The following is a 15,717-nucleotide window of genomic DNA, read 5'->3' on the forward strand; positions in this document are numbered from 1 at the left end:
AAAAACTGTGGCTTTTTAATCTTGACTTTTAAATTTTTCTGAATGACTTTGAGAAAATCATTTCTTGTCACTTAATTGGGTTTCCTCCCCCCATCCCATAGGTGGCATATGCTGCCTGCTCAACTCTAGGCACCAGTTACTGAACTTGATACTATTAGGGAAATGTTCAAAGAGCATCAGGGTGGTGACCGCGGAAGGAGATTGATGTCTTACTTTGCTGAGAGGGAGAGAGTCTCCCCCTAGTGTTAGTCTTTGTGCAGAAAGATCTGAACCCTGCTTCAGGCTCTTCTTAGCTGGGGCCTTTTCGGTTACTTTGGTTCTCTTGATCCAAGTTGAGACTTTTGGAGCTAAGGGTTAAGAGTCCCGATTTTGCAGCAGTAGAAATGGGACGTATCTAGCATACTGTTTTATATCAACTACGGATGAATGTAGCCACACACTGTTAAATACTTACGTATATTTACAGATGTTCTGCCCATTTAAAAAAAAATCATTTAGTTTTATCATGCTTGACCCTTTATCAGCTCAGGGTTAATAGTAATAACTCTACAATCAAGTACAAGGTCAACTTGAACTACACTGGAGTAAGGAAAAGAAGTTAGTTTTGATTGGTTACCTATTCGGTAATAAGGTGCTTAATAATCATCATCCTGTCAATTCACATATTCACTTTTAAGGCAGGTATTAGTCTACCCATAGATTCAAGGACTGAGGGTCAGAGAGCTTTCGGGGCTTACCCAATTATTATACATCGAATACATGGAAAATACAGCCTTCAAGCCCAACTTCAAGGCCACGCCCTGTTCATTACCCTTTGCTGCTCGGCCTGCTGCCCTTGGCCTCCCCAAGGGCTCACGAAGGTGACTCATCCGTTCCAGCCTCCACTGAGTCCATCCCGATACCTCATGTGTCTCTGAATTCTTTCTGTCCTTCACTTAACTTCCAGTCCTAGTATCCATAGTTTTGGGGCCTCTGTACTTTGATAGTTACTCTGATACATTGTCAATGTTACTGGTCATGGATAATATGCTGTTTTATGGGTAATAGTCTTGGAAAGTATCTTCACCCAAAAGGGTGGTTGGTACCTCAGATGGAATTGTGGGAAATTGGAGCTGGATGGGACGTTATTTAAATAACTTTAGTGTTTGGTGGTCAAATCTTTCAAAACCTGGGGCTGTGATGGCCAAATCATAAAAATGATGCTTGCTGGTGAAAAAGAAGGCCTCTTGTTATGCCTTAGATCACAGCTTTTTTCATTCTACATGTGGGGCCTGCCAGGCCAGTAATCTATGATGAGGCTATGTGTTTTCTTATATTTTCCTAGCAGTTGAGTATTTAACTGGAAATAGGAGAATGAGAAGAGAGGCAGATGTTTGGCAATTGGCCAATTCTGTGAGTAAGCTTTGGTTTTTGTGCTTCTGTAGTTATTTCAGTGAATAAAGTGTGCCATTCATGTAGCCCGGATGGGTTATAAGCTGGCATTGAGCAATGGCCAATTACAAGTTATTCACGATTGGATCGATATCCCAGACAAGAGCACATTAACCCCAAATCCTATTATCTCACACATGTGAAGCAGATTGTTTTTAATGTGATGACATTTTCGCTGTCTGCAAACCTGAGTTCTGATGTAGTAAAAACAAAAAACCTCAGCAGATATAAGCAGAAATAAGCATCTGGGTTGATATCTACACAATCAGTGAAATGACATGTGGAAATTAATAGATGTCTCCTTCTGCCACTCAGGGGTTCAGCTTGAGAGTTGATGACCTCGGTGAATTTCCTCTAGTTCCTCATCTGTTCCTCATCTCCTTGGGATCCCAGCTCCTCCTGGCATCTAGAAACCTCTCTTCATTTAATGTGTGTAGATTATAAATTCTTGTCTTCAGGCGGTTTCTTTATTTTCCAAGATATTGGTTTTTAGACCTGTTGGTGCTACGGCTTTTATCTATTTTAATCTTCTTTGCATCTCTCCATAAAAATTTTAATTAATGGGCAGACTTTCTTCATAGATGGAATGCTCATACCTCCTAAAGATATATCATCGCAGCTATTAGAATCATTTATTCACATGCTATCCCATTTCCATCTCTGCAGGAGCAGGCAAATTTTTCTTAAAACCATTATCTCTACAGCTAACGAATTGAGCCCAAAATTAACTCTGAAATACCACGGCTGCATCTCACAGCTGTGTTTTGTTTAGAGGGCCCTCTTTGAGGCTGGCTGGGTAATCATACCTTTTGTGGACTTCAAGTAAGGAGGAAAAGCTCTGACTTTTTACTAAAACACTTAAAAAAAAAACAATGAACTATTTTCTTCTGGTATGATTCACGATGTCATTGCAGTGATTCATAATTTAAATTTTGATTTCACAACATTTAGTATTATAGGATCATGTTTTTCCGATTTATAAAACAAAATATCTACCCAGCCTACTCACACAACTATTGTGAGTATTAAATGCATTTGCAAAGTATAAAATGCTATACAAAACATATATACATATACATTTATCAGTGGATCTCATTTGGGGGTGGTTTTGCCTCCCAGGGAACATTAGCAATGTCTGGAGACATTTTGTGAGGCTAAAACTTGGTGGAGGAAGATGCTACTGGTATCAAATGGGTAGAGGCCAGCGATGCTGCTAAATATCTCGTGATAGAGCAGTCCCTGCAACAAAGGATTATCTGGTCTCAAATGTCAATATGCCAAGGTTGAGAAACCCTGAGTATGATATAAAAAGCAGAACTTGAGTCCTGTTCAATAATCATCCTCTCCCCTACTCCTCACCCATGTCTAGCTGTGCTTATAGGTACTCTCCTAGCTAATCTTTCTTTCTTGTGGGCAAACTGAATGAGGTAGCGAAATGCTAATTGCAAGTGTCATTCCTCCTACAGGTCATTAGACAGCGGAAGAAAATCTGATAAACACTATTTTTAACCTTTCTTATTAATTAACAAATGTCATGTAGAGAATTTTTAGCTGCTGGAAGAATCAGGATGAGCAGTTAGTCTATGTTTTTTATTTCCATGCTCTCATTGATCTTGAGTACAATACCTCATCATTAAAGAGGAGAATCTTAGAACCTAGGGTGATTGCCAGAGATGCCTGTTTTACCATTTTTAGGTCAGTGACTGAGTCATTGAAGACAGATGATGTCAAATCTCTTCCTCTGTTAATTGCCATCCCAATAGCAGCCATAGCCGGCATGTATTGAGCACTTCCAGGGTGTGGGTCCTTTATGTACATGACCTTATTTTGTCTTCACAACAACCCTGAAAAATCGGTAGATATATCATGCCACTCAGAATCTTTTTTAGAAGTTTTGGGAAAAGTTTAGAAATAGAACTTTATGTAGTTGAAGCTTGCTTCTGCTGTTTGTTCAATTCTTCTAAAATGATTAATAAATAAATATTTTACTCAGAAGGTCCTTTCTGCAGAGCTTTTTGAGAAGGCAGTAACATTTCCTTCAAGGAACATGAGCTTTAGCTTGAACACTATAGCCTGAATCTTTATAAATATTATGTAACCAGTAAATGGTCTAAATGTTTGCTAAATAAGGTAATGGTTATTTAAGTTCTAGAATAGATCTTTATATATTTACAGATAGATGATCTTAATACAGTGAGTTTAATAAATAAGCTGTTTGTGAAACAGTACATATAACACAATGCATTTAGGTTGAGAATGTATCTATACCTTCTTAAATAGACAAATTGTCATATGGAAGAAGTTTTGCCAAATTGTGAAATATGGTTACCTTTTGGGGTAAAATTACAGAAAAATGTTCTCTTTCTCTACATAACTTAAATCTTTTATAATGATCATATATCATTCTAAAAAGCAATAAAAACATTTCTATCTAAAATATACAGCAATATAAATTAAATTAATAGTAGCTCAAGATAATCATGCAAAATATAACTTATCACAAAGTGGAAATAATAAACTAAATAATAGCTAACATTAATTGAATGCTTACTCCGTACCTGGTATGGTTCTAAACATTTTATATATATGAACTCATTTACTCATCAGAACTGTATGAGATTATTCCACTAATCCTACTTTACAAGTGAGGAAACTGAGTTACAGAAAAGGTAAATAAGTTGTCCAAAGTCACAGAGCTAGTATTTGATTAAGGCAAGACTTGACCTCAGACAATCTGGCCTCAGAGGCCATGAGCTGAATCTTCATCGGCACGTGCCAGGTGAATGGTCTCCGTGAACACTGGAGGGCTTTGGAGGGCAGGGGACTTGAAGGCTGAGCTCTCTCCGGGTTCTCTCTGCAGGTAATTATCAGGTTCCTTCCAACTGTGAACCTGTAGGGCAAGCACAGTATCTGGGGCACGTTTATTTCCCCCCAGCACCCATAATCGAGGAGTCCCCTTTTAGACAGCAAATATTTGACACATACTTGTTGCATTTAAAGTAATTTAAGATGAATTCATCTTCTTAGTGTGATTAGAATCCATTTCCATTCTATTTTGTAGACAAACTTTTCACGTGGAAAAGGGCTTGACTGTTTTGTGTATGGTCAAAAGTATAAGAAAGAGGTTGGAGAAGGTGTGCATTCCGTGGGTCATTCGGTGGGCATTCTTGAACACCTGCCACATGAGAGGACACGACAAGACATATCACCTTGGCTCCCATGGAGTTTACGTCTCAGTGGTGAGAGTCATAAATGGGCAATACCCTGGGAATGCTGATAGTGCTCAACCACAAACTCACGGTTGTGAAAGTTGTATAAAATGTTTATTTTGTAATAAAGTATTACTTTAATAGATAACTGGAAGAAAAAAGTTCTAATGTCAGACAAGTCACTAGTGCTGTATTATTAAAACAAGAATATTAAAGTTAATGGCACCAGAAGGAAAATAGTAAAAGTGATTTTCTGGTCACGTGTTATTAAGCATAATAAAATAAATAGTGGGATGGTGGGGGGAAAGGGCTGGGTTGCTCACGCCCTCAGGCGCTCAGTTAGCAGGAGACAAAAGCTGCTGCCTCTCTCCAGCTTAACTCTTTTCCGGGCTGTACAAACACCTCCAAATGTACATTTGGCTTCAGTATCCTGGGGGGCCCTAAAGTCCACCTTAAATGATCCTCAGACAAGCCTCAGAGTTACTTTATGTTGTCCTTGGAGACAGAAAATATGCTTTACCTCTCTTCTGGATTCATTTTCAAAAATGATTCTTGGAAATGAGTTTTCCTTAGACACATTTATATATAATGACAGGCTAATATCTTACACACCATTACTGTATGTAATAACAGTGTGACAAAACTGACAAAAACTAGACTATAGATGTAAGGCAATTAGCTGTGGAGGGAGAGTCATCCAGCAGAAAGGATGAGCCTCATCATACCGCATGGTGACTTAATGGTTACTAAGTGATGAATGTGGACATCTTCCGAGGCAAAATTTCAAATAAATGAAAATTGTCCTTATGGCCCCACTTTTCTTTTTTTGGCACACAGTGCTGAGTCCTTCCTGCCATGGAGAAAAGTCCTCAGCCAGAGACCTAACCCTGAGTAGGTGATTAATAGCTCTCATTGACTGCATAGATGGACTCCTTCACTGTATAAGGTACAGGGGGCTTGTCGTATCAGCCACTGAAGTTTCAGGTCGTGCTCATGGCAGGAATCAAGTGTTTAAGATGGGATTTTAGGGAGGAGGTTTGTTTTAGATAGAAAGGACTCTGTTCAGGCAATCATCAGCTCCGTATGCGGTGGGGGAGGCTAAGTGAGGAGACTCCGGAGCCCGTCTGTCTGGGATCGAGTACCACTTGGCCCCCTTTTAGCTGCATCATCTCAGCATTTCCCTCAACTGTGAACTGGGGTTAATCATCATATCTGCCTCATAGAGTTGTTGTGAGGATCAAATGAATGAATTCAGGTAGAGCCTGTCATATATTTAGAGCTCAACAGACATTAGCTGCTCTTTGGTTACAGGTTATGCCAAGAGGAGCACAGATGACCAAGGTGCCAAAGAGGGTGAGCAGTCAAGGGAGGATGGAGCACTTCCCACCTGTGACCAGGCCCAGGGGTGACATTGCCCCCTTTCCTTCTCACCCTTCCTTCCTTGTGAGAGCCCAGTTATCTGTCAGGTCATTTTCTCCCCTTTGGATAGGAGAAGGGTCATCGGCCCCTACTCGTGCCCTCGCCCACTCTGCTCCTTGCTTTTCCTCAGACACACCAGGCACGCTCCCCGTCAGGCCTGTGCACTAGCTGTTCCCTCTGTCAGGGATGCATTTCCCCAGACATGCATGGGCTAATTCGTTACCTCCTTCAGGGTTTCCTTCATCTACCACCTACCTGAGGCTTACTCTGACCACCCTGTACCATTTGCACCCACTCTCTCACCCTCAGTATTCCTGATAGCACATACCCTGCTTTTTCATTCATTTCAATAGCCCTAATCACCTTTGAATATATTCATATTTACTTCCTTGTTATAATTGTTGTTTATGTATTTCTCTCCCAACCAGGAGGTAAGTTCCTACATGGCAGGGATTTTTATGTTTTGGCTTCATTGATGTATCCCAAGGGCCTACCTTTGTTCAGTGCCTAAAATAATAGTAGGCACTGAACAAATGTTCAATGAACAAATGAATGATTGAAACAAGTATGAACTGCAAAGCAGTTCAATTGCAAATAAATTGAAATGCAAAGATATATCACCATCCTTCTGTCAACTAACTAGGAAGTCTAGGATTTATTTTTGAATCCTCTCTCTCCTTTCCTTTCCATATACAATTGTTCACCAGGTCTTGAAGATTCTGTCTCTGAAACATCCTTCAACACACTTCCTTTTCTCCATTTTGACACCTGATGCTTCATTAATTCTACGGACTTCTCTAATGCCAGTATTTTTTTCCTTCTCCTGCAGTTCCTTGTTACATTCTGATTCAAGGATTATTTATGTAAAAATACAGATTTATTTATGCACTTCAGTCCTTAAAGGCTTTCAGTGCCTCCCTATCAACCCAGGCTGATATCCTCATTGATTCTAACATGACAGCTCTGCCACTAACAAACCCTGTGAGGTAGGCAGAATCACTATGCTCCGTGCCACCCTGCCCTCCCCAAAATGTCCACATCGTAATCCTGGGAACCTGTGACTATGTTAGGTTACGTGGCAAAGGGGAGTAAGGTTACATTTGAAATTATTGTTGCTAATCAATTGCACTTAAAATAAGGAGATTAATCTTGGTATCAGGGTGGGCCTAATGTAATCACAAGGGTCCTTAAAACATGGAAGAGAGAGTCAGAGGGAAACATGACCACAGATAAAGGTCCGAGTAATGCAATGTGAGAAGGACTTGACCACCGGGCTTTGGAGATGGGAGAAGGAGGCCATGAGCCAAGGATGCAAGTGGCTTCTAGAAGCTGAAAGGCAAGGAAATGGATTCTAGAACAACCCTAGAGCCTCCAGAAGAAAGCACTGCCCCACTGACAGCTTGATTTTAACTGAGTGACATCTGTGTCAGACTTCTGACCTCCAGAATGGCCAGATAATAATTTGCATTGTTTTAAGCCACCACATTTTGGCTAATTGGTTTACCAGCAAAAGAAAATTAATATGTGGTGCAACTTTTTTTTTTTTTTGCCTCTTTCAGCTTAGCCTTTTTGAGGCCATGCTGTAAAATGGGAATAAGTGATACCAAACCTTTAAGGCTATTGTGAAGATTAAAGAAAATATTTGTAAAATGCTTAGCCATAGTAGGTGCTGAATAAATAATAGCTCTTAACTCTTATCATCATTTCCTTCTTGGCCATTTTGTCACTTCCAAGGATAACCCATCATTCACTCTTTGATTTTCAGGGAACAACCAAATGCCTGCCCATCTTTTAAGGCTCAGCTTAACATCCCCTTGCTGGGCAAGGCTTTCCAAATCCCACTCCCATGCAAGGAAAATATCTACTCTCTCTCTGCTTCCTGAACTCCATGGTTCATACAATAACCATGAGAGGTAGTTATTATTATTCCCAGGGGTTTGGATGAGGGTGAGGTAAGCAGGGGAGCATGGGCACACAATTCAATTTTGTGCAAGTCCTCACTGAGTCCTGGCCCTGATTCGTGCCATTTTATTGACTAGGAAACCCAGGTTCAAGGAGATGAAGTGTCTTGCTGACAGGTGGCAGAGGAGACAACCCCTATATTCTTACTTTATTATCTGCAAGCTCTTACAGCAGAGCCTCGCACACAGCTAATACTCAAGAATTTGTCAAAAGAATAAACTGAGGTGGTAGGTTGGGTTGCAAGTTGGCCTGGTGTTGATGTAGTAGTAGTAATAATGATGATGATATCAATAAATATTCAGCCTTTACCGCATGTCTACCGTGTGCTAGACTCTCTGCTAAGTGCTTTGTTTATAATTTCCCTCAGAGCAACTCTATGAGTTAGGCATTATTAGTATAATTTTCATTCCAATATGAAGCAGTTGAAGCTCAGAGAAATTTACCTCTTCAACTGAGGTCAAACAGGTAGTATTCTATTAAATCTAGTATGTGAACTTGAGCGCCCTGGCTCAGGAGCCCTTAAACTTGATTTTGATGCTTTCATTTTAAAGACTGATAGAATATGTTGTTTCACTAAGAATAATCAAAGGTGAGTCACCTGTCTAAGGGTTAGTGTTGAAGTTTCGAGGGTCTAATGGTGTCTTCAAAACCCTCTATGGAAGACAGGCCTGTCCTATGTCAGCAGGGCCAACATAGGAATGAGGTATTGAAGCTGAAGGAGACACATTCAGGGAAGCAGACACATCAACCCAGTTCTTGTGAAGTGTGTTCACTCATCTGTTATGAGCTCACTCTAATGCAACTTTACTTTTGGTGTAATAAATTGTATTAACTTTATGCTTGAGTGAGTTATCTCTCAAAATAAAAAAATGTGTATTTCCAGGAGTCTTCTTCCATTTATACATGGAAGTCTTTTGGAGTTTAAAAAATGGATTTTAAGAGCCTCGCTGATGGCTAAGAAATTGCTATTTCAGTCTTGAAAATTGCCTTTTCTGCCAGAAACACTGAGCAAGGAAATCAGACCATCTGATCTTGCTGGATTGAAAAAAACTACTCAGGTGCTCAGATGGCCTCTAAAATTTGATCCCCTTTCCCTCTCTGAATATGATAAAAATTAAACCTCAGTTTAATACTAGGTAATTGGAATACCTAGTAAATAAAACAGTAAACAAATTGTATCATTTCTTTTCATGAAAGAAAGCATCCAAATATTCTGAGTCTTTTGTTCTCTGTTGTGAGATTCCGATAACTCATGAGTTTATTGTTAACTTTCTCTATGCAAAGAGCTTAATCTCCCATCTTTAGACCACAGCTCCCTTCCTTAGGTTTGGTGACAAACAATTGTAATGACTTGGCTACATTCCTATAACTTCAGTGGCCCAAGTCCTGTGGCACTGCCTAACCACTCTCCTTTTATGGCCACGTAAAATAACTTGAACCCTTCTTTACATGCAACTGTGGAAAGTCAAAGATTCTTCCCAAGTTCTCCCCAGTGTGGGAAGGGGTGCTTGTATTTTCCTGGTGGATGTCTTTCACCCTTGACTGCAAATATCTGCTGTCAACACAATTCTTGATCTCCCCTTGGTTGTCTGCCGGCTACTGATCTCTCTGCTGTTTCATCCCAAGGATGTTCCTCTTTCCTCCTTTGCAAAAGACTAACAGTGTGATGGGATGTAATGGACTGTCAATGAAAATGAAGGACTCAGTGGGAAACTACAGCATAGAACAGGAAACAATTCCAAAATGAATTTTGGTTTCCAACTAAGATGTAGAAAGCTGGACTGTTGCTTCTATCTTACCAACAACAAAAATGTAAATAATTGAAAAACTCACACATTTTCTTGAATATATCAGAAAGTTGAGTTCACAGGGCAAACAACTAGACCCAAGTCTAAGGAAAGTTGAGGCTCTCTAAGGAGAGGCAGGGTGTTAACCCTGGCAGAACTCAGGAGTCCCCTCATAAGAAGAATTCAGTTAAATATTTTAATAAATTGCTAAAGACTAGGGGTTGGGTAGTATGGAAATACAGAACATAGGTGCTACCCAAGCAAGGAATATTCACCTCTAGTCAGAGCCCCTTCTTTACCAGTGTTCACAAAGAAGTTAAGGGGCAGGAATCTAGAGAAAACCTACCTCAGTGAACCAGGCTCACAGGAGGGAAATAGGTACTTCTGTGCAAAAGCCATAACATTGCCTGAATATTTTTCTCTCTAAAGAATGAAGGCCTTAGGGCAGCTGGGGGACGGGGCAGAGAGCAGCAAACCCTGAAGCCCCCGAGGCATTGTGAAGACCTGGGTGGCTGCGGGGTGGGTAAAAGGAAAAAGAAAAAAAAACTCTTCTATTTTAAGAGATGAGGCCAGAAACCACCTGGGACCCAGGACATTAGAGGTCTCTTATGCCCCTTTTACCTGGGTGAGAAGTAACATCATTAAGAAAGTCTTACCTGTGAGACCCAGGGATGCAGGGCCTGCCTAAGGCTGAGGCTAGACTAAGATAACAGACAATCCCCACCCCTTTCCCCAGCCTTCTCTCCCACCAAGCTGGAAGCACTGAGTAACAAGTAATAGCAACCTTCTGCTGGAAAGACAGGTTCTTTCTAAGGCACACGTGTACAGGTAAGACATAAAGCTGAAGATGGAGCAGGACTATTGAGGAAATCCCCTTGCTGAGCCAGCCTCCACATAAGTAATTCTTAATTGCTCTAAAAGGTAAGTGACATTCTGTAAAGAAGTAGCCACGCAGTTGGGTTTAAAAGTACATGGAGAAGCAAGAGATGTGAAAATCATAGCACAGGAGATGGGAGGAAGAAATTGGCAATATAGAGGTGTAAGTGTAGGTTTTTCTACTAAACATGAAGCAGTATTGTTTGAAGTAGCGTATTACAAACCCTAGGGTAACCACTAAAATTATTAGAAAGAGATTTTTTAAAAACAGCCAATTATGGAGATAAAAAAGCAGGCAAAACCCCCCCAAAAAGGAAGAAAGAACAGATAGAACAAATAGAAAATAGCTAGTAAGATTGTTGACGGTAGCCCAGTCATATCATTAATTATATTAAATGTAAATGGTCTGAATATAATAATTAAAAAACAGGGATTGGCAGAATAGATTAAAAATGACCTGTCAATATGAAACTCATTTCAATAATAATGACATAGTTAGGTTGAAAGTGAAAAAAGTGGGAAAGGGTATACTATGCAGACACTAATCAAAAAAAGAGAGTGGTCATATGAATATAAGGCTAAGTAAAATTCAGAACAAGGACTATTACCAGGGATAAAGAAAGACATTACATGACAATAAGGGGTCAGTACACCAAGAAGACCACAATAGTAACTGTAGATGCTTCTAACAACAGAGCCTCAGAAACTGATAGAGCTAGGGGTAGAATTAGAGAAATCCACAGTTATAGCCAGAGGCTTCAGCATTGCTCTCTCAATAATTGAGAAAACACGGTGGCAGAAAAATCATTAAGAATACATAAAACCTGAAGAACTCTGTGAACTAAGTTGATCTAATTGACAATTATAGTACAGTATACCCAATAACAGCAGAATACACATTCTCTTCAGTGGTACATGGAACACTCACTGAGGTAAACCATATTCTGGAATATGAACCTCAATAAAGAACCAGTAGAAGCTTTGAAGTGACAACTTTTCTCGAATACTTTCAAAACTCAAGGTCATATTTTAGAAAAAGTGTTCAGGTTAAAGAACTTCTGCTTCTCAGCCAGCTTATAATCTCTGTAAGTGGAAAGGACCACCAGGAAAAGAGCAAATCCTTGGAGGTATGCCTTCGCCATTACATTGCAAACTAGTTAGTTGGTAATTCAAGTGGTAAGGGTTAGATGTGGGGAAAGCACTTAAAGGGCTGAGTTGAAGGACTTAGGTTCCCACTTCTTTAAAAAGGAGCCATGGCTAGGTGGCTTAGTTGGTCGGAGCATCGTCCCATTCCCCAGGAGTTTGCCGGGTTTGATCCCCCGTTGAGACAAGTACAGGAGAAATCTATGTTTCTCTCTCCCATCCGTGTCTGTCTGTCTGTCTCTCTCCCTCCCTTCCTCTCTTTCTAAAATCAATAAACGTATCCTAAGGTGAGGATTTAAAAAAGAAAATAGCAGTTCATCCATTACTTGAAACAGGGAGTGTATTAACTCATTCTTCCATTCAACAAATATTTTAGGACTTACAATGTGCCTGGCACTGTTCTAAGGGCTGAGGATATGAAGTTAAAAAAGCAGTGACCAAAACAGAAGAGCTGACTTCATGGAACTTAAATTTTAGTGAAAGAGATAGACCCAAGCACATAAATATGTAATTTAATGCCAGGTAGTCATAACGGATTGGAAGGAAAACAATTCAGGTAAAGAAACAAATGAACAAAAATAGCATGGGATGCTAGTATGAATGACAGTCTAGAAAAGACTCTCTGAGGCCTTCTTTTTCTGTCCTTACTCTATTCCATATATTCCCTTTCTCTTTCCTTCATCTTTGAAGGGTTGACTTTTGAGCAGAGACCTGAACGAAGTGAGGTAACCTGCCATGCAGGTGTCCGATTGAAGAGTCTTCCAGGCAGAAGGAAGGACACATACCCTGATGCGTCTACTTGGTACATGTGTGAATACTTGGCATGCATGAGAAACAGCAATGTGGCAAGGGTGGCTGCAGCAATATGTTAGAGGAGGGTGCAGGGGATCGGGTCTGAAACACAGGCTGCAGCCAGGTGCTGTAGAATCTTGTAGGCCATGGTAAGAAGTTTCTAGGTTACCTACTTTCCCTGAAAGGCCACACCTCAAGTGTAACTTCCAGTAGTCTTTGGGGGACATTGTTGTTTTTGTTGTATATTTTAATAATCAAAAGGACTCCCTTGTGCTGGTCCAAGGGAAAATTACATGAGCTGTGTACATGCTGGAATCCATTGCTGGTCCTGCACCTACCACAGGGAGGCCGACAAAGGCTGGGATCAATGTAAGGAGGATTTAGATGGATGTTATATACATTAGTTCTGCGCGAGCTAGGAATAGTGGGGTCACTCTGGTGTTCTTTAAAATTTTTTTCCCTCCTTCAGATTACTATTAGTTTCCCTCTTCTAGTAAAAAAGGCATCTGCTTCTATGTATAGAAGAGGCTTCAGGCTCTGAATTATAGTGTGGTAATTCATGCTTAACTGTTTGAATGGCTGCATAGCCCTCAGCCCTGAATCTCCTAATGCACAAGATACTAATTATTAGACTATAATTCACACTGTGTGAGTTCTTATTGCTTATCTTTCTTGTAGGAAACAGATAGCTGGGGATCTATAGTGCCTGTGAATGACCAGTATGCTCACAGAGATAACATCAGGCAAGCAATTTCACATAACACTGAAGAAGGTGAGAGTGTAAAGAGACATACAAAATGGCCTTTGAGAGACAAGAATTGTTTTTCAGAAAGTGCATTAACTAATTGACAGTGGTAGCAATGGCACAGAGCCTGCTCAAACGAAAACTTTCTGTCCAAACTTTAGTCCCTCTTGTAAGGAAAAGGGCTGCAATGAACTAATCATGCAGCCTTTCAAAGAGATTAGAAAAAACATTGAGATTTACCTGTGCATTCACCGACAGATCTGATGAAACTTCTGTAATGAATTTGGGAAACCTATTATTTTGTCATAGCTTAAGGAAAAAGCTGTGGTGTCTTTTGATGGTTCAAGAACTAGAACTTGTGAAACCATGGGAATAATACAGACTGGTGGAAAACAATAACATTCTCACAGCTGGACCATCTGGTGGGTTATTCAGACATAGCGGTGTATATCACTGAATGGCTGCCATAAAACACCAGATGAAGATAAGCACTGGCATCTACTTCTAATTTTCCAAGGCTTAAATTGCCTTCAGTTCCTTGAGTTGTGGTAATGGTCTCAGAATCTTCCAGAATGTGATCTTTTTAAACAAATTATGATGCTGGTAGATTTAAGACAAGAACCTGATGTCTTCATGGTCAGTCCTGCGCCAGTGGAGTGTGTTCTTCTTCAAATAAATGTCATGTGCTCTATTGTACACTTTCCTGCTTAATGAACATCTGCTTTTATTTATCTTATTTTTAAAGGCTTTTTTTTTTTTTTTTTTAGCAGAGCATAGTGGGTACAAGGACACCTCTGATCCCACATTGCCAGTGTTTGAACCCTGGCTCCACCTCTTACTATGTGGCAAGTTACTTATCCTTTTGGGCCTCTGTTTTCTAATCTTAAAGTGGGGATGATATTAGCACTTAACCCATACTGCTGTTGAGAGAAATAAGTAAGTTAATTAAGAGCTTAGAACACTGCTTGTCACATACTAACATTAGTCATCATTGTAACAATAGTAATTATTTTTATTAGTACGTAGAATTGGAAGTAGCCCCACCCTCTGGTTCTTTCTTGAGGGCCAGTACAGTGGTTTACACATAAAGAGATCTCAGTAATAGTTAACTAATAAATCCAGATTACATTATGGGTAAATATGAGCAACAATTGTAAGTTAACAATAAAACAACTTATTTATTGTGCTACTATTATGAAGCAGACATTGTTCTAGATGCTTTACATAGTCAGCAAGTTATTTATCAAGTGTTGTCTGGCTGACTAAGATATTTGGGATGCAGCAGTGAACCAAGCGTTATTATTATTAGCATTCTTTTGTAGGTGAAGAAATAGAAGCTCCATTAATTTAACTTGCTTATTGCCACAATGTTAGTAAGTGGTAGATTCCCAACTTGAAAGCCCATTCTCTGCCACATGTACATAATTTTAGTTCATGTCTTATATTAACTCATATACAATTACTTATATTCTGGTTTGTTGAAGCAGTAGGTCAGACGACATTTGCAACAACAGTGTCTGTCAAAATGGCTGGCCATAAAATTTTCAGCACCACATTGACCGGAAAGGCATTCTTGACAAAGCAGACTGATTTTGCCATTCTCATCCACCTTTTATAGTACTTCAGGACAGCCAGCTTAACCTTCTTTCTCTTATGCTTATTCTTTTTGAGAGTCGTATAAGACTTCTTCCTTTTCTTAGCACCATCATGAAGTCTCAATACAAGATGAAGAGTGGACTCCTTTTGAATGTTGTAATCAGACAAAGAACATCCATTTTCCAGCTGCAGGCCAACAAAGGTCAGCCTATACTGACCAGGAGGGACTCCTTCCTTATCCTGCTCTTGGCTTTTACATTTTCTATTGTATTAAGGGTTCCACCTCAAGAGTAATGCTTTTTTCCATAAGGGTTTTCATGAAAATCTGCATATTGGTGGTGGTTCCACCATAGATGGCAAACGGGAAGAGCCTCATTTTTCTTCCTTGGTTTAACACCAAAGTCTTTGAGATGCAGTAGTACAAGTCAAATTTGGGGCATTTTAAACACCATAGAATGTAATGTTGGTAATGGGTTGTAATATATTGAATAGTTTTTAAAAAATCATGAGTCATAAAGGGGTGTGGGATGTAAGAAAAAGAAAGCTCTTCATTAAAGAAGAAAGCCAAGAACACATAGACAGCATAATGGAAATGAAAGGCAAGGATTAATACTAGATCCTAAAACTTACACAGGGTTAAAATTTATTGGGAATGTGGTTATTTACACAGTCTCAAAATCACCCCACAGACTACTTATTAATTATAAAGGGAAAAGATACATTTACAATGGATCAGAGAGAGAAAGAGATTAATTTT

The 15,717-nt window shown here is 39.7% G+C and overlaps 1 pseudogene; it reads right to left on the minus strand.

Moving 5' to 3' along the window:
• Positions 1–14,823: 14,823 nt before the first annotated feature.
• Positions 14,824–15,291, minus strand: LOC129084687 (ubiquitin-40S ribosomal protein S27a-like; annotated as a pseudogene).
• Between the last annotated feature and the right edge of the window lie 426 nt (positions 15,292–15,717).

Source organism: Pteronotus mesoamericanus, unplaced genomic scaffold (genome assembly GCF_021234165.1).
Source record: "Pteronotus mesoamericanus isolate MK-2021 breed Mesoamerican mustached bat unplaced genomic scaffold, CSHL_Meso_final scaffold_21, whole genome shotgun sequence".
Taxonomy (NCBI): Eukaryota; Metazoa; Chordata; class Mammalia; order Chiroptera; family Mormoopidae; genus Pteronotus; species Pteronotus mesoamericanus.